Source organism: Sus scrofa, chromosome X (genome assembly GCF_000003025.6).
Source record: "Sus scrofa isolate TJ Tabasco breed Duroc chromosome X, Sscrofa11.1, whole genome shotgun sequence".
NCBI classification, from domain to species: Eukaryota; Metazoa; Chordata; class Mammalia; order Artiodactyla; family Suidae; genus Sus; species Sus scrofa.
The window spans coordinates 37,811,858-37,830,101 of NC_010461.5; the positions used below are offsets into that span (position 1 = coordinate 37,811,858).

The 18,244-nt window shown below is 41.4% G+C and overlaps 1 pseudogene; it reads right to left on the bottom strand.

Moving 5' to 3' along the window:
• Positions 5,353–18,244, bottom strand: part of LOC100517987 — an 84,239-nt pseudogene continuing 71,347 nt past the window's right edge.

Genomic DNA, 18,244 nt, shown 5'->3' on the forward strand with positions numbered 1-18,244 from the left:
CCTTCTCTTCCTCTAACTCACATTTGTCCCTCTTTGACTTGGAAAGTTTGGCCTATTCAAGAAACAAAAGTGGAAGTAAAACCAACCCTGGTGGGTGGTGGTTAGGGAAGGTTGAGGCTGAGGAAGAGAGGCAAAAAAGGGGTTTATGGTAGAAGTGGAAATGCCTACTCTCTCCCTTGGTGTGGGGCCAGTCACATTGGACTGCGATGAGGATTTATATCTGAACTCCTATTATTGGAGGAGTAAGGATGTGTTATCACGTGACGATGATGATGAGGATGATGATGGTGATAATCCCTGCAATTCATGGAGCTACCAGGAGAGGTCGGCAGACATATATAACAACCCATACCTGAAGAGGAGGTAAAAGAAGCTGCTATAGTATCTGTCCGACAACTCTGTGTGTGTGTGTGTGTGTGTGTGTGTGTGTGTGTGTGTGTGAGAGAGAGAGAGAGAGAGAGAGAGAGAGAGAGAAGGAGAGACAGAGACAGAGAGAGGACTTTTATTCTAGTATTGGTAAAGTGGTTAGGTAATCTGTAATCGATACATATAGTAGAGGAATGTAGCTGAAAACAAGAGTAAATGAAATAAAACACCTAGGTATAACTTAAGGACTTTTTTAGTATATTGCAATGCTATCTATGACTGCTGCTCTTATAGTCTTCCTTTGACGTATTAACCAGCTAGTCTCCCAGTATAATCAGGAGAATCACTGGCCATCTTTAAATAAATAAATTAATCTCTGCTGCAACTCATCATGGAGCATCTTCTTAGAGTTGTCAAAGTTAGAAACATCCCAAATCATAAATCAGTGCTTGCAGGTCACAGAATCCAATTAAGGACTCAGAGTTGAAATCAATCTTTTCCAGTTGTCTCTCTTCCCATTGGGAGGCCCAGAGACATCTTGTCACACCTCAGTTTTGCCTGGTCTAGAGACTGAGTACTTCTCTCATGGAAAAGAAGGTCTGATGGGCAACTCAATATGATTTTGCACACACCGTTCTGCATATATTTTATCAGGCAATTGAAAACATATCTTCCAAATCTGATGAAAATCCATTCAGTCATTTCCACATGATGTGACAACCATCAGACAGAAACATGATTTTATTTATTTATATGAGAAACTTTTGATTTTTTCCTCTATGCTTTGTGTGTTCAGAACTTTCCAATAGCTGCAACTGACACAGAAAGAGTGAGTAGTGCTTCTGGAGCTCAGCATTTCTCAGCATTCAGAGCAATGCTAAGATCCTTACCACACAGCTCTAAGAACCAGTTGGAAGGATATTTCCAGAGGTCAAGAGCTACTTGATAGTTTCTTTGAATTCTTGGCTATCAAAATTTGGGGTGTCTTCAATTCGTGTGTCTTGCAGCCCCAAACCCATCCTTTACATCTTGTCTGTGGGAGTCATAAGTGAGGAAGCTTAGATAATTGCTTCATTTCTGAACATCTTTGAGTAAAAAGAAGGTGGCTATGTTAAGTGGACAACTAGATTTCAGGTAGGGGTGGCAGTAAGGTATGGGAGTAGGCAATCAAACCTGGTTCTCTTTCATTTAGAATGTGTGGTTGGAAAGTCCATTGAGATATTAAATTGTGCTTCGTTCTCACTCACTATATTTTTGCCTCTTGGGTTCCAAGAAGGTTTGCTAGCCAGATCATTTCCTCTGTCTTGGAGAGATTTATGTCACAGGGCTAAGTATCCCACTGTGCTCCACTTCCCTTTCTGGCTTTTGTTTTCAAAAGCCACAGCATGGAATGTTAGGGATTTTGCATTTTCTTCCACTGCTGATTATGAAAAATTTCAAGCATATGGCAGAATTGAAAGAATTTTACAGTGAATACCCATTGCCTACCATCTAGATTTTGCCATTAACATTTTTCTATACTTGCTTTGTCACCATCATCCATCCTTCCATCCACTCAGAGCGCTGCACGTTTTTTTTTTTGTTGTTTTGTTTTTGGGGTTTTTTTTGGAAGCAGACGATATAAGAGCATAAGGAAAAGGAGGAACCTTTCCAAGACTGGAAAGCGGGTGATGGTTTGGTGCTTCATGTGTAATGGAGGCCCCTAGCCTTGGCTTTCACACAGTGCCTGAGAGGTGGAAGACCTGAGAGAGGCATGAACAGGAGGTATGCAGGGGAATTAGGTCCCCAGGCACTGAGGTGCCAAAGTGGTGCACAGATATGGCAGATCTACATTCCAGGAACCATGGAGGCACCAACATTGGTGATCATGAACTTGGATTGAAGACCAAATCCCTGCCGGCATTTGAGCAACAGCCAGGAGGCAGGGAGAGGTTAAATCCCTAGCAACTGAGTTAGTTTTTTTTTCAGTCTAGTTGGGACTGGGAGCTCAGTATTCGATGCAATTTGATTTCTTTTATTTGCATGACTGGGTTTGTAGAGTCAAATAAACTCCTGTTATAAATCTATCTATATATGGGAACTTTATTTAGTGATATTTTTGAACAATCATATGATACAGGGGGAAAAAGATTCTTAAAGTATGTATTTTCTTCACTTTTTTGGTAAGTAGTGGTTCTAACATCTTAAGAATCGATGGAAGGGTCTTTGAGAGTATTTCCTGCTTCTACTTGCTTAATTCAGAACTAGTCACTTAAATTCAGTCTCCAGTTTAATGTTCCCCTCTAACCAGGGCAATTATTTTTTTCATTATTCACCTGCAACCTCCCACTTGAGGGGGATGAGAGGTGGATTTCAAAGTAGCAGTGGGAGGGGTACATCAAAGCAAGAACCAGTAATGAGCAGTGATTAGTTTCTAGACTTCCACTGGATAAAAGATATCGAATTAAATGTTTCTTCACAAAGAGTGGGAAATTATATCAATTTTCATTGTTTGGTCCCACTCTCCTGTTCAGGATGCAATTCTATTCAAAGAAACTGTCCCTTTAGAATAAAGCATTTTAGGCTCCCTTTTGTCACAAGCCCCAAACACATGTTTGACTGCAAGATGTGATATGGAGGCTGTATGGATTAATGGATCTTTTCACATCCAGGCATGCTATTTGAATCATGTTGTTACAAAGCCGGGGGAGATAAAGTCTTTGGTGGCTCAGCTAAGCATCTCTGGTCTGTGTTCTATAATAAATCACACGTTGGGGGGCCTGATGCTTTTGCTCAAAGCCCTGGATTTCAGTCTGTGCTTGCTTCCCATTTCCTTCCCAGTGCCTGTTTTTCCATAAAGGCATAGTGTCAACTTAAGAGGCAACTCCACCACTGGCTTATGTGGGGCTGCTCTGTTATGTGTGAGTGGATTTGGGGGCTGTCCTTTAGAAGTTAAGGAAGGATTGGGCAAGAAGCTGCAGAGACCTCAAGATTAAACTCAGCCACACCAATGACAAGAGCAGTGACAACACTGCTCTCCTAGACGTAATCCTGTGCTGGCTCTGGGTACAGGGGCAGGCCCTGCAGCCCGCTGCCCTCTGGTCTTTGGGTTTTAGGATATAACCATAAATAAGAACTGTACACTGCCTGACAAATACAGAAGCAGGCTAAATTAAAGAAAGGTTAGCCAGGTTTTTATATTATAAAATAGATAAGATTGAAAGAGAATTTCTTCTAGAAATTGCCCCCTCTAAGTCACCCGCTAGTCTGGCCCATACCTTTATGTTCACCATGAGATGACAAAGTGTCCAGCATAGTGCCTGGCACATCACAATCCTCAATGAATGTTTGAATGAATGAATGAATGAGTGAAAAAAACAATACTAAAAGCTAGGATACCCCAAACCTGTTTGGACTGCCAAGACCTCTTTCTAGTTAAAGACCTCATATTTTCATCTTTTGTTTGTTTGTTTGTTTGACTAGACTTCTTAAAAAATGCCTAGAGAATTATACTTCATTCACAGCATTTTCCTTTGGACTTGTTAGACAAAAGTCAAGCTAACCTGCCACATATGTGCTGGTCTCTACTTTCCAAGTTGGCTGGAGTGTGATCAGGAACCCCTTACAATGCTTCAGGCCCAGGAAATGTTACTGACTGCCCTGGAACCATAGGTAGAGGGAAGAAGGATTTTAAACAGCCAGACACCCCTTGTCATGTGAGTGGTTGATTGAGCACTACTCACAGGGTCAGGGTGTAGTGTGGCTAATTTATTGAGGCTCAGCATAGGAAATGGTAGACAAGTGGAGGTGGAAGTTTGGAATAGAATGGAGTAGAGAACCACGGTATCTAAAATGTTTTTTGATTGACACAAATGATTATCGATTAAAAAATAAATGTGTCAACTGTGTTGCATATAGATTCTTAGAGGGGTCTGTTTCATCAGTCACATAATCCATTACGGTTCCCAAGCAACTATCAGGATAAATACCCAACATTATGCAATATACTCCTGAATACAGAGATGAATATCAGGTATGGTTGTCTTCAAGGAGACAAGAGTGGGTTTTGTCTTTCCAGCCCAAAGGACCTTGAAGTGTCCTTCAGGTGTCTTCAGTAGAAGATAACGTGGAGGAAGGCAGCTATGAACTATTTTGAAGGACCAGTAGGTCAGTAACTTCTGTCAACCATTTAATAGGCATCCTTCATCCTTTCTTCTTGTGCCTGCAAACAAGCAAATGCAGGTCTGCTATAGCAAGTTCCTATGGTGCTTATCAACATACTGGTTGGACTTCTGTTGGCAAGTGTGGATCTCTGGTTGAGGATTTTCTGCAACCACTGGAGCATGTTTTGTCTGCATGCGAGACAAGCTGGCAGTGCAGATGACTTAACATACTCCAGGAGCAGCCCTCTACCAATAACTCATGACCATTTGTATATAAAATCCCCCCCCTCACTTCCTCAGCTTTCAGTTGGGATAACTGTAGGGTGTGTTCTATGGTTCCTCAGAAGGCCCCAGAGGAGTTAAGCTCCAGTTGTCCACAGTGTTAACCTGCTTGGTAACATATTTTTTTTATTGGCTTTCTTTGCTTCTTTGTCTCGTATCTTCACTTCCTTGCTGGTATTTTCCAGTATTACCTCCCAAATAAACTGCTTGCCCTTGAATCCTTGTTTCATGGTTTGCACACTGGAATATATCTGTCTAAATATTTTTTTGAACCTTCACAACATTTTTTTTTTTTTTTTGTCTTTTTGCTATTTCTTGGGCTGCTCCTGCGGCATATGGAGGTTCCCAGGCTAGGGGTCCAATCGGAGCTGTAGCCACCGGCCTATGCCAGAGCCACAGCAACGGGGGATCCGAGCCGCTTCTGCAACCTACACCACAGCTCACGGCAACGCCGGATTGTTAACCCACTGAGCAAGGGCAGGGACCGAACCCGCAACCTCATGGTTCCTAGTCGGATTCATTAACCACTGTGCCGCGACGGGAACTCCAACCTTCACAACATTTATTGGTTTTCTCTGATTGCCTCTGGTCCAGCTTTGGAAGAGCTCTCTGCGTTCTTCTGGCCTTATTTCTGGACTGTGGCAGCTGTGGCTTTTAAGGCTCCATTTTTGCTTCTTCAGCTTTTGAGCCTCTTGGAAAACCTGAATGCACAGAACCTTCTTGGTCACCCAGTGGTGGTGGGCTTTTGGTAGCACCATGGGGGAAGGGTGTACTCAATACCCAGCTCCCTGAATATTTTCTTAAAGACAACAGAGTTTGTCTTGCAGAGAGTTTTGAGAATCTTTTTCCTCTGGTCAATGCTCATCAGCAGATAGTGCATGTGGGCTTTGTCCTTTTGATGTTTTTGCATATGTTCTTCATAATTGTGTATCTTGACAGTCAGGGCAACAATTCAAGCCTCCAGAGAGCTGGCATCTTCAGGGTTTTTCAGGACCTTGTTCATCAACTATGCTTTCTTGATTTTTAGTTTCTCCTTCTGGTCGGCCATTTCCAAAGATAAGAGTCTTCATGACATCATCTGGTAGTCCTTAAGCAGCATGGAAGGAGGTGGGTCACCGTCTTGGCTGGGCTGCACTGGTTTCTGGGTGGCATATCTGCAGGCGGCAAGGAAAATGAGACCTCTAGGACACGAAGGAAGGCCCTGTTGGATGGAGGGAAGCCTGGTGCCCCCTTTGCCAGAGGCCTGAGAACCGAGGCCTGAGTCACTACCTGGGTCCGAATGGAACTCAGCACCCTACATGCCACCCTTGGCACGATAACTTCTGACCCCTGAGGGACCTGTACCCTGGCTGCTGTCACCTTCACGGTATGGACCAGGTTACATGGGCGCCACCACTTATTGGAGTGTTCAGGATCTCATATCAGTACATATAGATTTATCTTGTTATCTTTAGCATTTTATAGAATGGAGACATCCTATTCTATTAATCCTTTTCTATCGATGAAAATGATTAGTTTTATTTTCTTGTTCCCCACCCCCGCCCCCACCAACGATGAAGCGGAAAACTTCTGTTGAGATTCAGTTTGCACTGTGTCTATTACAATGTTGGCATGAAAAAAGGTGCTTAAGAAATCCTTCTGGAAGGTTAAATAGTGATAAACTTTAGTGCAACATGTGCTTGAGGATCAGGAATAGGGATAGTAGGATCATTTGCTAGGGTGACAGTGCCATCTGCACAACTTACTCCTCTGAGCTCCATGGGAAGAATCATTGATTCATTAGGTGCCTGTGGGCCCCAATTTCAGGTTCTGAGGGGAAGGAAAAGGTCAATCGTAATTTCCCTGTGAATCTAGGAAAGTCAAAGGGAGTGGGAGTAAAGCTTAGGAAACCTGTAACTAGGATGACCATCTCACGTTTTAGAAGAGCTGGTAGGCATAAGATTATGTGGGCTTCCTTATCTTATCTTTGAGATTCTCTGTCTTGGAACATATCTGAATTTAAGGGCACCAGATTTGGAGCTGGGTTTTAATTCTTGCTCAACTAGTTTATTGGAAGAGCCCTTCCTATTTTACATATGTGGAAACTGAGGCCCAGAGTAGTTTGTATCATTGACCAAGGTCACACAGTGAGATGATAGGTTATATGGAGTTGGGGACATTTATAATTGGGAATGTTCTTAGATGGTTTTGAAGGGCATTTGGGTCACCTATGGGACTGATTCCAGATGTCAGCTCTGATAAACTTCGAAATGGAGTTATCTTCCCTGGAGATGTAAAAAGGAAGAAGACACCACAGTGAAGTGAGCTGGGACTTTTAGATGCCATAGATCTTGCTAGAAACAGTAGGTTAGACCAGATCAATTAATTGGCAGGTTTTTCTTGAACAGCTGCTACAGGTCATGCATAGTCTCTTATGGTCTGCTTGGTAGCACAAGGTGTTGTCACCAAAGTGACTGCTCAGAAGGCTGCAAGTGGGGTGACTTATCCCTTAGGCACAACAGGCACAGCTCCTGGGGCCCATGATACCTTTAGGGTCCATGAAAATGAATTTTCAGCTTGAGGAATGTGTCTGAATATCTAATATTTCTATACTCATCTTTATAACAATGAAGTCATAAAATATACTCTACTCATTGCATTTTAATATTTTGCATGGAGAAAGGGGCCCACAAAGGTAAAAGTGTCTAGGGACACAAACATCAAAATGTGGCCCTGGCTCCACATTCTCACTTGCTAAATACCAAGTGAGAATTCACGTATTAGTTTGCTGGGGCTGTCATAACAAAGAGCTGCAAACTGGATGGCTTAAACAACAGTCATGTATTGTCTCATGGTTCCGGAAGTCAGAAGTCTAAGATCAAAATGTCAGAAGCGGTGGTTCCTTCTGAGGGCTGTGAGGGAAGCATCTGTTCCTGGCCTCCCTCCTTGGCTTGGAAGATGGCCATCTTTTCTTCCTGGGTCTTCACATCCTTTTCTCTCTATGCAAGTCTCCTTTTCTTTGCATGGTATTCTCTTTATAGAGACACCAGACACATTGGATTAGAACCCACCCTAATGATATCATCCTAACTGATTACATCCGCAACTACCCTGTCTCCAAATAAGGTCACACTCTGAGATACTGGGGGATTTAGGACTTCAACATATGCATTTGGGAGGGCACATTCAGCTCAGAACAGGTAGTGACAGTCACTGCCTGGGCTGGGCAGGGGTCAGAGCAGAAGAAGCATAGAGAGCCTGGAAACTGGAGGAAAGAAGAGGGGGATTTGGGCCACTCTCAAAAGATGGCATGAGGAAAGAGGGATGTCAGGTGTGCAGAAAGAGGTGAGGTGGTGATATAGAGTGTGAACTTTGTGGACACAGAGGAGGCCAGTTTATCTGGTGTTAGAGGAGTAGCAGAGGGAAGTTTGGAAAGGGAGCTGTGTGTGTTTGTCCCGGAAAGCCTTGAACACAGGCTAAAAGGGAACACTGTATGAGGCTATGATTTCTGAGTCTCCTCCCGTTTAATTATTGTTCCCCTTCCTTCTTTTGTCTACCTAAGCTAACCAGCTCTGGGAGATTTAAGAACCCAAGGGCTCATTCTTGTTTTAAAAGCTGTTGGTTTGTGACACAAATTTTCTCATCTCTTTTCTGATTTGGGGGCAACACCTAAGGAAGACACCTTCATTCTTTATTTCCATCTACTCATTGCATTTTTTTCCTGAAAATACCTGAACTAACTGAAAACAATTGAAGCACCAAAGTATTGAAAAAGAGAGTTTGCATTTTACTGATAACCTTGAAATAGTAATTAATCCTTGTGTGTTATTTAATTGGCATAAATTTTCTATATTAAAGGCATGGTGAGAGGGAGTAGAGACCTTAGTCTGTCTCAGCTTTCAAATAAAACTCAGTCCCTTTGGAAAAACATCTGGGACTAATGTGGTAACAGTTTTAACTGTTACCTCGCACACACCAGTTTTATTTGCTCTTTCATGATGAAAATTTTCCCCTTACAGTTGCCCAGATCCACACGTATATTAGTCAGGATCTGATGTAGTATGGGCACCATTTGTGGCCACATCCTCTGAAAACCACTTTAAGTGGGTTTCCAGAGTCTTTAAAAATAGTCTGGACTCTGGCACAGCTTACAAGCATAGGAGGGAAAAACTTGACAACTTAGCTTTTTGAAAGTGGTTTTAATTGTAGCCTTCTTTTCCTACTTTTACTTTCTTACAGATCTCAGGATATTAGTAGAGAATATTATGAATTTCTATTTGTTTTTTTAAAAATAGATTCAAACTAACCATCTGATTTAAATTCTTCAATGACAAAAATCCTGTCTTCTATATTGTTCTGATCTCTTAAAAGTGCTTAGTTTTGTGTTTTCTGTACTCAGCAAACCACTTTATGGTGCTGATTGAGCCTCCCCACATAGCTACTGGACCACTCCTTAATTATTTCAACTGTGATTCTTCTACCACCTCTGAGCAGTGGTGTGCTTCCCAGCCAGTGGTGACATTAGAGCACATTGCTTCTAAATAGCTGTCAGCACGTTGCCATGGCAATGGGGCTCTGCTGGTCAGCTAGAATGGAAGTTCTTCAGTTTTTGCCAGCAGTCATTCTCAGACTTGGTGTTTCATGGAAAGAATCATCTGTGTGCTTGCAGAAATGCTCACTCCCAACATCTACCCTTAAGCATTCTGAGTCAGGAAGTCTGAGAATGAAGCTGTATTTATAACTGTCTTTCCAGGTGATGACCATTCACGTGGTCCACAACCTCATAGTCAGAAAGATCATATACAGCACTCAAATATGGCTGAAGTTATGCCCTTTAGAGGGTGCTGGTCTTTGTCCCTGTTGGGTCAAAGCCCAGGATCAGCCCCTACCCGCAAGTTGCCAAAGAATTTGCATTTTTGTCTTTCACAGGATCTTTATATGTGTCTGCCACACATATGCTTTACGTTTACTCTCTGTTTTTCTTCTGGGTAAAATTCCCCAGCTCCAAAAGCAAGGTCATCTGCTAGTAATTCTCTGCTTCAGTTGGCAAATGACCTACCAAGGACATGCAATTGAAATTAGCATATGCATTCTGCAGGTTGACAATTTCCTTCTGCCTAGAACTTCCGGGATAGCTTATTATGGTGTGGGTATGGGAAGGGGAGGTAAATGGAGGCACTTATGAAACCCCTTTGAAAAGACCAGCACATCATCTGCATAAGAAAGCAACTCCTGCTGGACCTGCAGAGTATTCAGGAATTGGGGGGGGGGGTGCTTCTTTCGATCCATTGTGAACTTTAGGTTTTTTTTTTTCAATGGATGCAGATCAAGCATGTTGATTTGTGAGAATGGAAAGAATGAGTTCTTTGTTGAAAGTAGTAATCAGTATCTTTGCAGTGGATAGCATCCACCCTAATGTCTGAGTGCTTTAGTCTTTATTTGGTTACTTTGTAAACTTCCAGAAGGGAAGTGATTAGCTTACTGTGAAAGGGTGAAGTGAGATGGGTGTGTGTTTGTAGTGTCAGCCTTGATTTAGAGCAGTAGGTGAGCTTCTCAGCCCCAACCATTGTGGAAACCCTATTTCAGCCACCTCAGATGGAGGAATATCTATCTATTCATTCATTAATTTGCTCACGTCTCAGCTTCTCAAAGGACATCCTGGATGATCCTTTCTTCTGTTTAACAACTGCTCATAAATTCAACTGTGCTTATTCAATGTGCATATAGTGAAAGCACCAACCTTGTCTTGGGCATTGTTCTAGGTACTATCTGAAATAGAGATTAAAAAATAATTCTTTCTTAAAAGTGTTTGGAACCCGACCCCCATGAGGTGGTTCAAACAGGACTTCTTCACAGGGCATATACCAAATATGCTTATTTGGAACCTAAAACAGAAACAGGGCAACACCAGGCCAGTACTTTTTTTTTTTTCATTTCCTGGTGAAGATAGAGAATCACTGATTCTGCTTTCCATTTTATGAAGTAAAATTATCCTTCAGAACCTCAAAAACTCATATGTAAGTGTTCTCAGTTTTAAATCTCTCTTCCAGGGGAATCAAGATCAGATGTCTTTGATTTCTCCCTTTTTTTGTCTGAGTTTTAAAATTTTTCCAACCCTTGTTGTTTTGAAACAAAGTTTACTGTAAACCAGGGCAGATTTTTGCATGGAAAACACATTGCTGTTTGGAAATGACTTCAACTGTCACAAAACACAAGTGAATAGTGTGGAGAGGAAGAGAGGGTGCCACATGGATTTAGGTTCACCTTTCCTCTTGGCCAATTAGTAGTTATTGGAAGCTAGGCATGCTTCTTAATATTCTGAGCCTCAATTTCTTCTTTTGGGAGAGGGACTAGCTCCTTGAGGAGGTTGTTGTGATGACTAAATGAACTGCTCAGTATAAAGCACCTGGCACATAAATGTCAATTTCTTTTCTCAGCTTTCCTGTTACCCAAAATAAGAACATTTAAAGATGGAAATGAATTAAGGGACGACTGTATGTCAAGAGGAGAAGATGAGAGGGTTTGGGTCTTAACCTTGATCTTTGGTTATTTATGGAGTTACCTCTTGGTTCTGGGGTTTCAAATTAGGCTTCTAAAATGTATTGGCTATTATAACTGGAAACAAAGCCAGTCTCTTTCTTTTGTCCTGCCCACCCACCACCAGCTCCCCCCAATCCATTTCTTTGAAATAAAATATTGTAGAAATAAGGTATTTGGCCAAATGCAGTCTTAAAGCTATAATGATCCACTATGCAGTACTCCTCATTTAGCACTATGTCTAAGAATCACCCGGGAGCTTTTTATAACTATACATTCTGGCTCCATGACAGACCTACTAAATCCCATACTCTGGGTACATGGCATGGGAAATGTCCCCAGGTGATCCCAGTAATAATCACTGCTTTAGGGCAGTGTTTGCACACGAGTGTGCTTCAGAATCACCTAGAGTGCTTGGCTCTAACACCACCCCCACCCCATTCCAGCCTCCAATTCTCTAGGTCAGGGGTGGGGCTGGAGAATTTGCATTTCCAGGAAGGTGATGCTGATGCTGCAGGTCTGGAGCTTACTCTCTGAGGACCACTGATTTGAGGCTTCCTGTTATATGAATACAGAGGGAGATAACGGTAACTTCAGCAACCCTAAACTATGACTGTACTTTCTCACCCAAAGGATAAAGTCTAGGGAAGAAGATATAAATAAATGAAGAAATAAACCTTGTAAGGAAAGTGAAAGAAAACAATTGGCAAAAACTGTGGATGGTCAGGTTAAGAGGTGAAGATTACTGTCTTCAATAATGTGGATATTTTTGTTGGTTTTAGCATGGGACTGAGTCCAGTGCTTTGTAGAGATACTGGTATTTGCACCCTACAGTGATGGTGAGCTATGGACAAGCTCAGCCACAGTTGGAAAGGTGTTCAGCCTTTTGGGGCCTCAGTTCCTAGCCTTCTCATTGGCTATGAAGAGATTAGACACAAAGTTTGACCAAAAAATCACATCCCTAGATGCCCTCTTACGATGGCAATATGGGATGGGGTGCCATCCCCCCCACTGCCCCTGTCCTGGACATGGTTTTTTTAAATGCTTTATTTTTAGAGCAGTTTTCTGTTTATAGCAAAGTTGAGGGGAAGGTACAGAGATTTCCCATAAACCCCAAGCCCCGCACATAGTTAACTTCCCCCATTGCCAACAATCCCCCAGCAGAGTGGTACATTTATTACAGTCAAAGAACCTATATTGACACATCATCATCCAGTGTCCATAGTTTACACTAGGGTTTTTTCTTGGTGTTGTCCATTGTGTGGGTTTTGATAAACGTATAATGACATGGAGTCACTATTTTAATATCATAAGAATATTTTTCAAAAAAATTTTTTTTCACCACCTTAAAAATCCTTTGTGCTTTGCCTATTCATCCCTCCGTGGGGGTTTTAAAAGTAAAAATAAAAGGGTTTCGGAGTATAGCAGACACAAATGACAGATTTTCTTTCGGTTCCAAAAAAAGCAGAAAAGAGAACAGAAAGTAATATTTTGAATTATGAGAGGTAAAAGAATGAAACAATATACAGTGTTATTTTTCAATGTTTTAATCATATCTCTATGGAAGTCCACAATCTGAATCTTCCAGCATCAGTCAAGTGGAAATGTGATTCCCAGGGTTGCCATGTCTGCAGAAGGGTTAGGCTTCTTTGTGTAAAATATTATCTTTCTCCTTGAGAAAGATCTTCAAACAATTCTTCAAAATATGGATTTTTAATGGAGCTTGAAAGATAATGCCATAATTTTCACATTGATGAAAGTGAGACTGCAGAGTTTTCAGAACACATTTAAAGAAGTGGATGGAATGTTGAGTGCTGTAAAAGGAAAGTATAAAAGAATCTGGGGGCTGGTATTCTACTATCTCACAGGAAATAGAAATATGAAGGACTAGCAGAGTCTGAAAATTACATAGTTTGTTCAATTTGATTATCAGTGGGTGGATTATTCACTTTGTTGATTATCTGCAACAAAATTTTAATCCCACTATGGCTTCTTCAGCTTGCTTTGCCTGCAATTAGTTAGCATGTGCTTGGGGAATGCCAACAAACTCTAATATTAGCTCCAGAAAAACAGAATCACCAAGGTAAATCTGCAGCTGCTGCAAGAATGAATGCGCCCCAAAGCCAGACGCCACTGGGTTTTCTTTTGGATGTGGTTTGGAATTATTCAGGCTATAAAAATGCAGATAATCAGGAATGGACTGAAATTTTCCCTCCCAGCATGTAGGACTTCCTTTTCATCACCTCTCCACAGCCCTGCTTTCACTGAGCTACCTTCCTGCTTGCAACCTACCCAAGCTTCCTGAGTTGGGAGGTAGAGCACTGGCATTTACATGTAGGTGTGGGGCAAACACTTTGAACCACCTTGGACTTCCCCCACCATAGTTTTTGTTAATTGCTACTGTAAATCTTAAGTGAAGTTTTCAAAGGCTCCTTATGGTCACAGGCAAAGATTATCTCTAGGAAATTGTGTACGTGTGAGTAGCAGAAAGTAGTAATGGAGGGTGAGATTGAGTTGAAGTTTAGCTACAAATAGAAAGGTATTTTTCAGAGGAACCACTGCAAGTTGCAATTGAAATTCCTCAGGAAAACAAAAAGCCCAAACTTTCTTCAGGATTTCCTCCCCTCATCAGTCAAGGTTAGCTTTAGCTGCCTGTGACAAGAACCCCCAAGGAACAGAGGGAAAAGATCAAGGTCCATTTCTCTCTTAAGACAGGGGCAGTTTTCTGAAGTTATCACAGTCATGTGCTCCTGCTAGCTTGACACTCAGCTATGCTCAACAGGTGGTCTTCACCAAGATGGCAGCTCAAGCTGCAGATATTACATCTACCTTTCAGCTGGCAGAAAAGTGGAAGGGTCAAAGAGGGGTGTGTCCTTTCCCTATAGGGACCAATCCTGGAAGTTTCTCAGGACTGTTAGGCTAAAATTCCCTTGGCTGGAAGACTTAGTCATATGGTCACATCAGTGAGGCTGAGAAGTGTTGTCTTTATTCTGGATGGCCCTGTGCCCAGCTAAAAATGGAGGATTCTGTTACTAAGAAAGAAGAGGAGAATGGATATCAAGAGATAATTAACAGTCTTTGTCACACCCAGCTTGTCTTTTATTAAGGGCAAAGTGAACAGACCTCCAGCAGGGATGGTCTTAGATTACAGGCTGTCTTTATGTTTCAGAGGTAGGGAAAACCTGTTCTCTTTCATTGTCTCTCTCCAAAATCCTCCTCTGCCCTCCTTTCCCAGGGCCCTGACCTCAAGGTGCAGCTGTGGGCCCAGATCACTTTGTAGGACTTATCAAGAAAAATTCTGCAAGTCTTTGAAATAGAAAAAAAATTAATAAGTGTCTTGTCTGGTATACCTTTCATGATTATCTCCACCATTCATTGTCTTTGAGCTTTTTTTACAACTCTGTAAGTTGTTGAAAACTGATAATAATACAAATTACTTTTTCCATAGAAATGCAAATTAGTTGTGTCTAGTGGAATGCAATTGATTTTTTACTCATTTTGCATATATTTGTAATTTCATTTCAGCATTCCTTATCTGCCTAAATATGTGTGGTGCTTTCAATTCTCCTTGGAACCAGTCATAATGCTTACTGGGACCCTCATTAATTAATGAGTTAAATAAAATCTTTGACATGTGTTTATTTTGTATCTGTCAGCGAGTCATGTTTATACCTTCTTTGCAAATTATCCTTTAATAGATTCTTGGGCTTGTTTTTGTGTCTAGTGTTTTGGTATATTCTGGAGTTCTTTTTTTTCTTTTTTGGCTGCACCATGGCATGTGGAAGTTCCTGGGCAAGGGATCGAACTCACCCAACAGCAGGTACCCAGTGCAGTGACAATGCCAGATCCTTAACCCACTGAGCCACAAAAGAACTCCCATTCCAGTGTTCTTGATCCTCTTCAGCCCTACCAAACCTCTTCTCTCAGGGTATTTCATGCACTCTGTTGTACTTTTAGTAAGCAAATTGAAAGACAAGATCAATAATAATAGTAACAGCACCATCATTTACTAAGTGCTAATTAGCCAGACACAATACACCTCTGACTCACTCAACCTTCCTAGCCCCACCCTGTTGAAATGAATGTGATCATACTCATTTTACAAGTGTGAAAACTGAGGTTTGGAGTGGTTTCCAAATTTGCATATCTGGAAAGTGGCAGAGACTGCATGTAAGCTCAGGTTTAATTTCCAAGCAAGTATCCATTTCCCGATTTTCTGGGCTTAAGAGTTAATGGCTTGTCCTGGCCATTATGCTATCCCTTTTAGGGACATTTGCACATAACAAAGAATTTTGAGATGCAACCTGTAACCCATAAAGATGAATTCCTGTTGGTGGGATTTCAGACTGTTTTGGTGCTATTGGTATGAGAGACTTCCTCAGGGGCAATTTCAGTCGTCATGTGAATTGTTCCTTGCCTATTCTGGTTATGAGTCAAGCTAGCTCTGCTCTGGGAATGATGATTGGGGATGGAGGATAGAGCTTTGAAGCCACGGATTTTAGCCCCAGCTCTCCTACTGACTAGCTATGGACATACAAAAATAGGGCCAGGAAGGTCTTCATTGCTCACTACTCATCTCATTGATGAAGAAGCTAGGGCCAAAGAAGTAGCTCTGACTTTCAGGGGATCTGCTTGCTAAGACAGCATGGAGCATGGAAAGGATTTAGAGGGCCGTGACGAGGGCGCAAAGGAGACAGTCAAGGAGGTGAAGAATGTGAGATTTGGACTTGGAAGACTGAAGCTTGAGGGCTGACTGCTGTGTGATGATGCTACCTGGCTCTTTTCACCTAAGGGGTCTCATCTTTAAAAACAGGGATGTATGGTTTCCAGCATCTTACTAGCACTAAAAATCTTTGATTCTCTGAAGTGAATGCATGGCAGAGTTTATTTTTGTTGACAATAACTCTTATAACCTGTGATGAAAAGCTAGATATCCCCTTTGTTCCAGCACCATAGTATTTGGAGCTTTCACATAATTACCTTATTTAGTCCTTTTAACAATTTCTGAATTAACTCTGGAGTATTTTCTATACCTGTTTTAGAGATGAAGAAACTGAGGCTAAGGGCAATGGTGGGTTCAGTAACCTACTCAGATGCTGCATTTGATTTCCAGCCCCCTAGAAGTGGATTTTTGGAGGGAGGAGCTCCTGGACAAGTTGGTATCTCAGAGGGCTTGGGGGCCTTAGGGAAGCCCTCAACACTATGATGAGAATGAAGCATACTTTCTAAATATGGTTTTAATAACTTGCAAGTTAAAACATTCAGAAAAACTATTTGAAGGACTTATCTAGCTAGGAAGGTCATAGTTGGCTTCATTTCGAAAATAGCATTAGTGGGAGTTAGGGATCCAGTGTTGTCACTGCAGCAACTCGGGTTGCTCCTGTGACATGGATTCGATCCCTGGCCCTGCAATTTCCACATGCCATAGCTGTAGCCAACAAAAAAAAAAAAAAAAAAAGGAGAAGAAAAAGAGAAAATGACATTAGTAATACCTGCCTTGCAAGGGTGTCATGAGGACTAAATGAGATGAGTTAATGCATGCAAAACATCTAGGAATCTAGGACCCTATTGGACACACCCAAAGATTAGCTTTTGAGAGTTATTACTCTAGATTAGATATGATTTTAATGTTGTTGTTGTGTTGTGGATACTACTATTCAGACATCTTAAAAGAGATCTTCCTAGGATATCTATCAGTGAGGTTGCCTTGGCCAATAGGCATTCAATTCCAGCACTCTGTATCAATACAATAGCCCTATGAATATAACTCACTTATCTCTAATTTGAAATTAAGTAAAGCTCCTCTGGAGGAAAACAGTCACCTGAGAGCATAGAGAATACAAACATAGTGATTGACTTGGGCAAGAGGCACATCTTTCTCTTTAATTTAAACTGTTGGATTTGATGGAGTGTTTTCAGCCTATAGGAACTATAGAGGTTTTTTTTTTAACTACTTTTCTTTTTTCCAGCATAAAAGTAATACATTCATACAGTAAATATGTCAAGCAGAATAAGTCTTTATAGAATGAAAGCTGCTATGTAGTCTTTTTTTCCTCTAACCCCCCTCCCACCCTTCAGAAATAGACACACTGGTCATTTTTAGAATCTTTCTAAATTTTTTGATGCACATATAGGTGCATTTATATCTTCTTTGAAAAAATGCTAATAGGATCATACCATTCCATACCTTGTTTTTCTCTTAATAATGAGCCATGAAGATTATTCTATATCAGCCCATCACTTATTCTTTTTAACAATGATACAGTATTCCTGGTATGAATATACCATAATTTATTTAATCTGTCCCTTCCTAATGGTTACCTAGGTTAGTTCTCCTTTCTCTGCAAGTACAAACCATACAGCAGTGAACAGCCTTATAACGTACCTGCATAGTTATGGGAGTATCACTTGGATTATATGTGGACTCATATTGGGCTGCCAATCACGGGATGGGTTGGGGGCTTGAAGGTACCAAGAAGACCGACTATGACTCTTTACCACAATGTTTATTCCTTGACCAAAAGCAGTGACTGATGAAAAGAATATTAAAGATCACGTCACTTATTGATATGCAACTATTTATCAGGCTCTTCCCCAAGAGCCTGATAAATCACTATGGGTCACATTACAGTAAAACAAGAGAAGGGATTTGAAAGGGCTCCTGTAAAGTCAAAAGTGCTATACAGATGCCAGCTGGGTTCTGATCAGCATTATGCTACTGGTTACTAGAGTGTTCTATTGAGGTGGGGCTCACCAAGACCCCAAACCAAGTCCTCTCTGCTCCATTCCTCTTCCTCAACCTTCTCATCAATCATTTATTGAATATGCTGAGTTTCTCCATCACAGTTGGTCTGCTTCCTTCCGTATCTTTCTCCCTCTTACTATATTTGTTCAACAGAGGCCAACACTCTGGCAATAGGCAAGCTCTTAGGTATGCT